We start from the raw sequence: 7,774 nt of genomic DNA, 5'->3' as shown, positions 1-7,774 counted from the left end.
ACAAGCTCAAAACCCACACTAACTGTAGATCAAGAATGTCATTTATGCCATCCGTTGTCCCTGCGACCTCATTTACATCGGCCAATCCACGCAAATGGCTAAGCAACGCATAATTCAACACAAAAGCAGGATTCACTGCAAAGTCCTCACAGCACCATTGGTCGCACACTCCATCGAGAAGAATCCCTGCGAGGCAGACATCACCTGGCAAGTGATAGACCAACCAACTCTACCGATCAGGGGTGGCGACATCAAAGCCCTCCTCAATAAATGTGAATGTAAATGGATCACCTTTGTGACTCAGTAAACTCCGGCTTCAACACAATTGATGAATGGAACACCACCATTCTTCTTTAATCCGCCCTCTACTAACTTTCTCTGAACTACTTTCAGCACATACTGCCCCCTGGCACCCCTGTCCGCTTTCCAGGAGCTCTTTCATGACCTGCCCTACTGTCTTCCACATTCACTGTACCCATTTATCTCATTAACTGTTGGTTAAACTAATCACCCTATATTGCCCTCTTGTTACAATCCTTGTATTCACCGCTCAGGGCGCCTTCATAGTGTTTCATGGCACCTGACTAATATGTCATATATATTCTCCTCAGCCCCCTTTTGTAATTACCCCTCCTGACATTATTCCTGTGATTCATGTTTTCTAAACTGAATGTTATCCCTGTAAACTGCTTACGTGATACATTTCTAACTGTATAGCACCATCCGTCTGCTGTCACGGACCTGAAAGTTTCTGTTTCCTTCCTTTCCCCTCCCCTTCTCCCCATCACCCTCCATGTCACTCCAACCCCTCCCATCACGTACACGCCTCACCGTGACGTAGTCAGACCCGGAAGTATTTTCTATGATTCTCCAACCCACCAGCGCTGGCAAGCCGCACACGAACGTGGTGGTCTCTCATTCATTGAAGCTCCGGCACACCGCACACGAGAGTGGCGGTCCCACATCGATTGATTCTTCCCTCCGCTACCAAGGTAATCCCCATCGAGTTTGTGGCAGTTTCGACTGACACGTTTACTTGCCTCCTCTAATCCAACTTATTTCCCTCTGTAGAGCGCATACGCATAGAAGCTGCTACCCCGACGATGCTCCTCCGTGACACGGCCCTCTGATACCTTCATATCTTCTTCCATTCCGAAAGACATTGAAAACATTTCTTTTCAATTACTGATCCTCTATATCCCCTTTCTTTGACTCGATCCCTCTCTAGGCCTTCTCTAAGCACCAGGATACCTTTTTGATAACAGTTGCGCTTTATAAATGCCCTTAACATAACATAACATAACATACCTGACTCACCAAGGAAACGTTCGGCTTGTTAAGCGCACAGCCTTGCACCCCCACCCACTTTCTCCTTCTTTAGCCTTGTCCCGACATCACGCTGTTTCCCCCCCCCCCCTCCCTCAGGATCACCTGGACGCGCCGGATACCAGACTCCGCCGGCACATCACGCTACTTCTGGACACGGGACCGTGTCCTCCAAGGTAGCGTCTTGGTTTCTGTTTTGACTCACGCCTCCCCACTTAATCCAGCACTTCAACACGAACACAGGATAGGCCTAGGCCTAGGGAATCGCTGGGGCTACACTATACTACCAAAGGTTAGGAAGTGGGAGGCCCACGGGATTCAGGTGCAGAGTGGAAACACTCACGCGTAATGCGTAAAAGTTGATAGAAATGGAAGTTATTAGGAATTAACAGTTTTAGGACACTTCTGGTATAGCTAGGAAGTCGAGACTCGGAAACTAGACCCTTGGATAGTCAATACCCTTGTGAGAACCGAAATGCTCAAGTTACCTAGCCCACGGGCTGCGGGTGCATAGGTGTGAACTTGCGTCGGGTTTCGTCGTTGACTCCTATGGATGCCTGAAAGAAAGTTGCTGACAGGCAGTCAGTGAAGAGTGTCCGGTGGATCCCAAGGATGGGATCAAGAAGGAAGGAACCTGCAAGCAGAAGGGACAGAGTCTAGGTCACCAGCCAGGAGCCGGGAAGGAACCAGGAAGGAACCAGGCGATGTCGTGAAGATGCAGGTGAAGAGGTGAAGCTTGTCGCAGCAGTCACGGGTACCAGGAGGCGTCGAGGATGACCAGGACCAGGAGGTGAGCTGTCCCACGAAGGCTCTTGCTGTCGGCGGCGTCGAAGTCGAGTCAGGACCCAACAAGCCTTGGCAAGCGGAACCCACGCAGGATGGAGGACTTGCTTCTGGTGCAGACCAGGAAGGTCTGGGGTGCTTCTCTTTCACAGAGGAGCGGGTGCCAGTCTGGAGGAGCCGGAACCAGCAAGTTGAAAACAAAGGTTCGTCGTCGCAGAGGTCACTAGGCAACGGGCCAGCAACCGGACAACACGTCGAGCAACTCAGGTGCAGAAGGGCCCCACGCAGAACACGTGAAGTGTGGGGAGCTGATCTTCTTTGCAGATGGTGCTCGGGATGGGGGCTTCTCAATTCCCCAAGCACAGCCTCGAGGGAGCCTCGGAAGTCGTGCTAGTCAGGGACTAGCCACTTTTCCCAAATCGCCGGTCCCACGTCTCTCGTCGCCTCCACGGGTCTCAGCTTTGCTGGAGATGTGGATCTGGGTCAGAGGTGTCTGGAAGTCTTGGCGCTGGTCAGTCTCTGCAGTCATCCCTCGTAGGATCAGTCGCAAAGCAAGCAGCGGTCGCTGGATGGTGCCTGGTTGCCCAGGGTGGTCACTCCTTGGCCACAAGGGAGATTTCTTCAGTCTTCTTCCTGAGGTCGAATGTCGAAGGTCCAGAGTTTCTGTTCAAGTTGCAGATTCAGGTTAATCTAATCTAGCAGGGCTCAGCTACCTACTGATATACTGGGCTAGTGGGCTGGGCTACCTGCAAGGTCCCTCCTATCGGTGGGACCAGGAAGGGGAGTGGCTACACCCCCTTTCCCTTGTCCAGTTTCGCGCCAGAGCTGGGGCTGGAGTGCCCCAGCGCCGGTTTGAACTGGACTATGCATGGGACACCTTGTGTGCCCCAGGCAGGTCTCATTCCTTTCAGCCCTCCCTGCCCCAATACACTAAAGTCTGTCTGGGGAGGGGCTAGCACCTCCCCAAGCAGGAAACCTATTGTCCAGGCCTCCCTGGCTGGGAGGGCTCCCAGCTGCAGGAGGTCAGACTCGTGTCTGTGGCAGCAGCATCCATTTTGTGATGCTGAGGCTTTGGTCAGAGTTAAACAGCAAAGTAGGATTTTAACAGGTCTCTCCCTCTAGAAGGGGGGAATAATATCCTCACCACCAGAGGGGGTATTATTCCAAAATGTTAGACACCTTACACGACATGTTTTGATAAAGCCAAACCATAGTTACCATAACCCTTTAAGATTATAAGGCACTTTAAGAGTATATGGTAGGCTATATCATAGAACAGCTATAAGAACATGGTTCCGAAAGCTGCAGACAGGCTCAGCTCATGCTAGAGCACCATCTCACATGTTACCAAGCACTCTGCCTCCAGGATTGTTAATGCCTGCCATAGGAGTGGCTGAGAGGTACACATGTGTCTATATATAAGGTAGGTATAGGAATACTACACCTAAGCAAGGAGTGATTACACGACCTTGCCCCAGCTGAGTGATCAGCCAGTTATGTCATATTGGAAGGCCAGACCAGGGGTGGCATAATACATGCTGCAGCCCCTGGGAGGCCTAGGGTACACCTATGCCCTGGGTACCTAGGGTACACTGTACAGGGTCTAATAAGATGATCCTTACCAATTGGGTATGTACCTAGGGTACATGGAGTCCATTTTAAAGGGAGAGCAGAGAGCCTGAGACCCTGAATGGCAGGATCTCAGGCCAACTAAGTCGAAAAACCAGCTAGACACTAGGCAAAAAGTTGGGGGTAACCATAGTCAGATATCCACCTTCCTACACCCTCTTCTTCTAATCCCCGACCCTTCTCCATTCCCTCCTTATACAGCACCGACCAAATGATACAACTCTGTCCTGATGATGATTCCGAGTAATTGGATCGAAACGTCGTCGACTCTTCAGCGCAAGTAAAGGCGCAGCATCGTTGGTTCAACTAAAATATTGTCATTTTTCCTCCCATTTCTAAATCTTGGTCTGGAACCACCGTATTCACTGTACATACTTGCTCACATTCGCACCTTGCGCCGTTTTTGTCTGCTGACTACACATTGTCACTTGCATCACCACTATTTGTGTCACCTACACAATTAAGCACCGAGTCCAATTTGGGTTGTTGACACATTTTTGCTTACAGTGCTGTTATAACTGTATGTTGATTTTTTCTAAATCTGTTCTTAAATATATGATGTAGAATGCACATTCCAAAAAATCAGCTTAGAGTCACCCGTTTTCTCCTTTCGTGCAAAGTATTGTACTTGCATAACTAACCGTCATCCCTAACTATACCAGTTGAGATACTGTTGTTTGTTTAACGGCTTTCATTTGCAAGCATTTCCAGTACAGTAAGTACAACAAGGAGCATTCACTTTGTTTTCGGTGGAAATACTGTAAACAATGTTCCAGCCCGTCCATAGGTTTATATTTTATTGAGCAGTAAATATAGAAAAATAACACAGAACTAAGAAAACAATGTATTTAAAAAACATTACAAAAGACACTAACCGCATCACACTACACACATAATTAATATCATTACAATTGTTTTTGTAGGGGATGTAAACTTACATATACCACCAACATACACACCAGCAAAACACACAACACACATACATTCCACCAACACACATCATATCACACCTCACCACAACATTCCACACCATGCCACTGCCATTACGTCACTACACTAAGCACATGTAGTGCGAATGAAGGTATCAAAGCACTTTACATAAGTATTAGTTCCATTACAGAAATCTCCCCGTGGGTGATAATGTGCTGCATGGCTAAACACTTATAAGGTCCCAAAGGCAAGACCTATTGGCTATGTCAATGCATGTTGTTTTTTCAGTCTCTCTTGGAATCTGAAGATGTTTCTGGGATTTTTTGTTTCAAGAGCCACCTGCTGGCAATTAGTAGAAGCAAAGGAAAATAGAATTTAGCGCCAATTTATCATGCATAGTCAGATACCAGCGCTCTGAAAAAATACTGTGAATTCAAGTCCAAAAATGCATGACACAAAAGTTATTGTCAGAAGTGGGATTCGAACCCACGCCTCCAGAGGAGACTGCGACCTGAACGCAGCGCCTTAGACCGCTCGGCCATCCTGACATACACCGCAGTGCACGGGGGGCGTGCTTCCAGCTGATCCAATGACTGAGTGTATTGCAGTGTTAGGATTTCTGTCTTTGCAGTTAAAAAGACTTCCTGTCCAGGGAGCTGGTGGGGGTCAGAGATGTTTCTAAGAATGACTCCTGAACCTGGATACCAAGAGCTTCTACACTATGGGCTCGGGTCGTCACTGGACACAGCGCCGTAATTTACCACCCCACTCCCAACATTCGGGATAGATAGTGTTAATATCATCTTCAGGGAGGGGAATCTTTTCAGCGTTACTGGAAAGTTGAGTCACTGCAGCAGATGGCGGTAGAGCGGGGTTCAGGGCCTCCACTTTCGGGGTCTCATGTTTTTCAAACTGAACTGACTAAAAAAACAGAAGACGAAGTTTCACAATGTTGCTGTTTTCAATACAATATGGTGAAAAGAACTCTAAAGAGTTCTATAACTCGTGTCTCTTCGAAGTCTTGGGGATTCGTTCAAGCACTGACGGTGACTGAGCCCCCCCCCCCCCCCCCCCCCCCCGTCGCTGCTCTGCGGTCTTCACTCCTTTCAGCCAAGACTTTAAGACTCATCGGGAGTTTCTGAGGGTGATTCGAGGCAAATGAAACAATACCTCCGAGAGAACCATCAGAGTCATTCTTATCCCTCCGCAGCTGGGACTCAGTCTGGGCTCGGAGTTTGCAGCTCTCTGCCGTGAATGCCTTCTGGGCGCTGGAATCATGAAGGGTCCGTCAGCCCCACCCCCCCAGCATGCACCTGCGATCCTCCTAACTCGGAGCCGAGTTGTCTCCTAAACTAAGCGGTGAACTAGACACAGGGAAAAAGTTAATTTGTCCATAAAAAGTCAGATTTTTTTTACGAGGGAATGGGCTTAGTAAAGGGCATATCAGCAACAACCGGCGATAATTATCGCTAAGCGCACTTAGCGCTAGGATAATTATCACCGGCTAGCGTGGATTTTTATCGCTGAGATAGCGTGCTATTAGCAACGCTTATCTCAAAAGCGATAAAAATCCTAGCGCTAACTGCCTAACGTGAGATTATCGCTGGAAACCCAGCGATAATCTCACAAAATGTGGCGTTACCTTGTTGATAGGGCCTCACAAACTTAGCCATGATATCCACCTTCCATAGGATACCATGGCTAAGTCAGTCCTGAAGCAGGCGTAAGGAGAGTAGCGATAACAGGGGTTATCGCTACTTTTCCTGCCGCTATGCTTCATAGCGTGGGGCTTGATGATAGGAGAAATGTCGCTAAGCGACATTTCTCCTGTCATGCCAGGTCAGGAATGCCCAAAGCTGGGCGTTAAGAATAGGTGCGCTAATGCAAGGTTTCACGCGTTAGCGTGACCTTGCTAATTAGGCGATAAAATTATCGCCGCTTTTCGGCTGAAAACGGCCGCAAAAGCGGCGATAATTTTCTATCGCCGCCTTGTAAATATGCCCCAAAGTGATTTGCTGCAGCAGGATAGGAGCAAAAAGAGTTCACAAAGTAAGACAGTAAATTAACTGAGCTTTAACAGATATGGAAATCATTTCCGAAGCCGCCTAAGAGAAACAATCAGGACTTCTAATTGTGTACCAGAAGCGCTGCGCTGCGTTTTTCAGGGATTTGTTGATAAGGCCCCTGAACTCTTTTATCAACGGCCAGCGATAATTATCGCTGGCTGTGCTTAGCGATAATTTTGTTATCGCAGGCTATCTCTGGAATTTATCGCCCTGTTAGCGCGTTATTAACAACGCGTTTCTCCGGGGCTGTAAAAATTCCAGACATAGCGAGGTTATCGCCGTTTTGCAGGGATCATCGCTGTTTTTCCAGCGATGCTCCCTGTAAAATGGCGATAACCTTGCTGATACGACCCACAGGGTCGTATCAGCATAATCCACTCCAATGTTGGGTATAGATTAGAACCCGGACCCCCCCATCTCGCCCCTGCTCCACCCCATGTACCCACAAAGCAACCTCACTCAAGGTGTGGGAAAAACAGGCCATGTTTAATATAACAAATCTTCACAAACATGACAATCAAATATCATTTGACAATTTAGGCTATGAATTTAAAGCATCACACATTAAAAACCTAGTGTTCAGAATTCACAGCCTAATTCTTCTTCTTGACCCTAATACCCTCCAGCACCAAGGGGCCTCCAGGCTCGCGTCCCCGCCGTTTGAGAAACCACGCAAGGCGCAACCCACCTGCGTCCATGAGTGGTGAGCCCCCAAGCCCTTGGTCCTTGTCCGTGTATTTCCGGGGGCCCACCCCTCGCCACCAGACTGTTCAAGGAGGCACGTGGGACCTGTCGCCCTTGCCTCCCCAGCAGCCGGAGTCCCCATTCTCCCTGCGGAGAGCTTACCATCTCTCCCCTCAGTGCTGGCCTCAGGAGTATGCCAGCAGGCCTCCCGTTGTCTTAAAATCACAACCCTGTGACCTCTCTTCCGCAACCCCCCTAGCCCCACTTAACAAGCCGAAAACCTAAACTCAAGGGACGGGTGGGTGGGAGTTTCCAAAGTCGCCGTCGTATCAGCAGGAAGAGAGGATGAGTGGAGG

The 7,774-nt window shown here is 48.8% G+C and overlaps 1 non-coding gene across 1 annotated transcript; it reads right to left on the bottom strand.

The window, feature by feature from the left end:
* Positions 1–5,133: 5,133 nt before the first annotated feature.
* On the bottom strand, positions 5,134–5,216 carry TRNAL-CAG (transfer RNA leucine (anticodon CAG)). The gene has a single exon. It is a non-coding gene; the product is annotated as a tRNA-Leu (tRNA).
* Between the last annotated feature and the right edge of the window lie 2,558 nt (positions 5,217–7,774).

Source organism: Triturus cristatus, chromosome 4_1 (assembly GCF_964204655.1).
Source record: "Triturus cristatus chromosome 4_1, aTriCri1.1, whole genome shotgun sequence".
Taxonomy (NCBI): domain Eukaryota; kingdom Metazoa; phylum Chordata; class Amphibia; order Caudata; family Salamandridae; genus Triturus; species Triturus cristatus.
The sequence above is the reverse complement of the archived record's forward strand: the minus strand, read 5'-3'. Positions and strand labels throughout refer to the sequence as shown.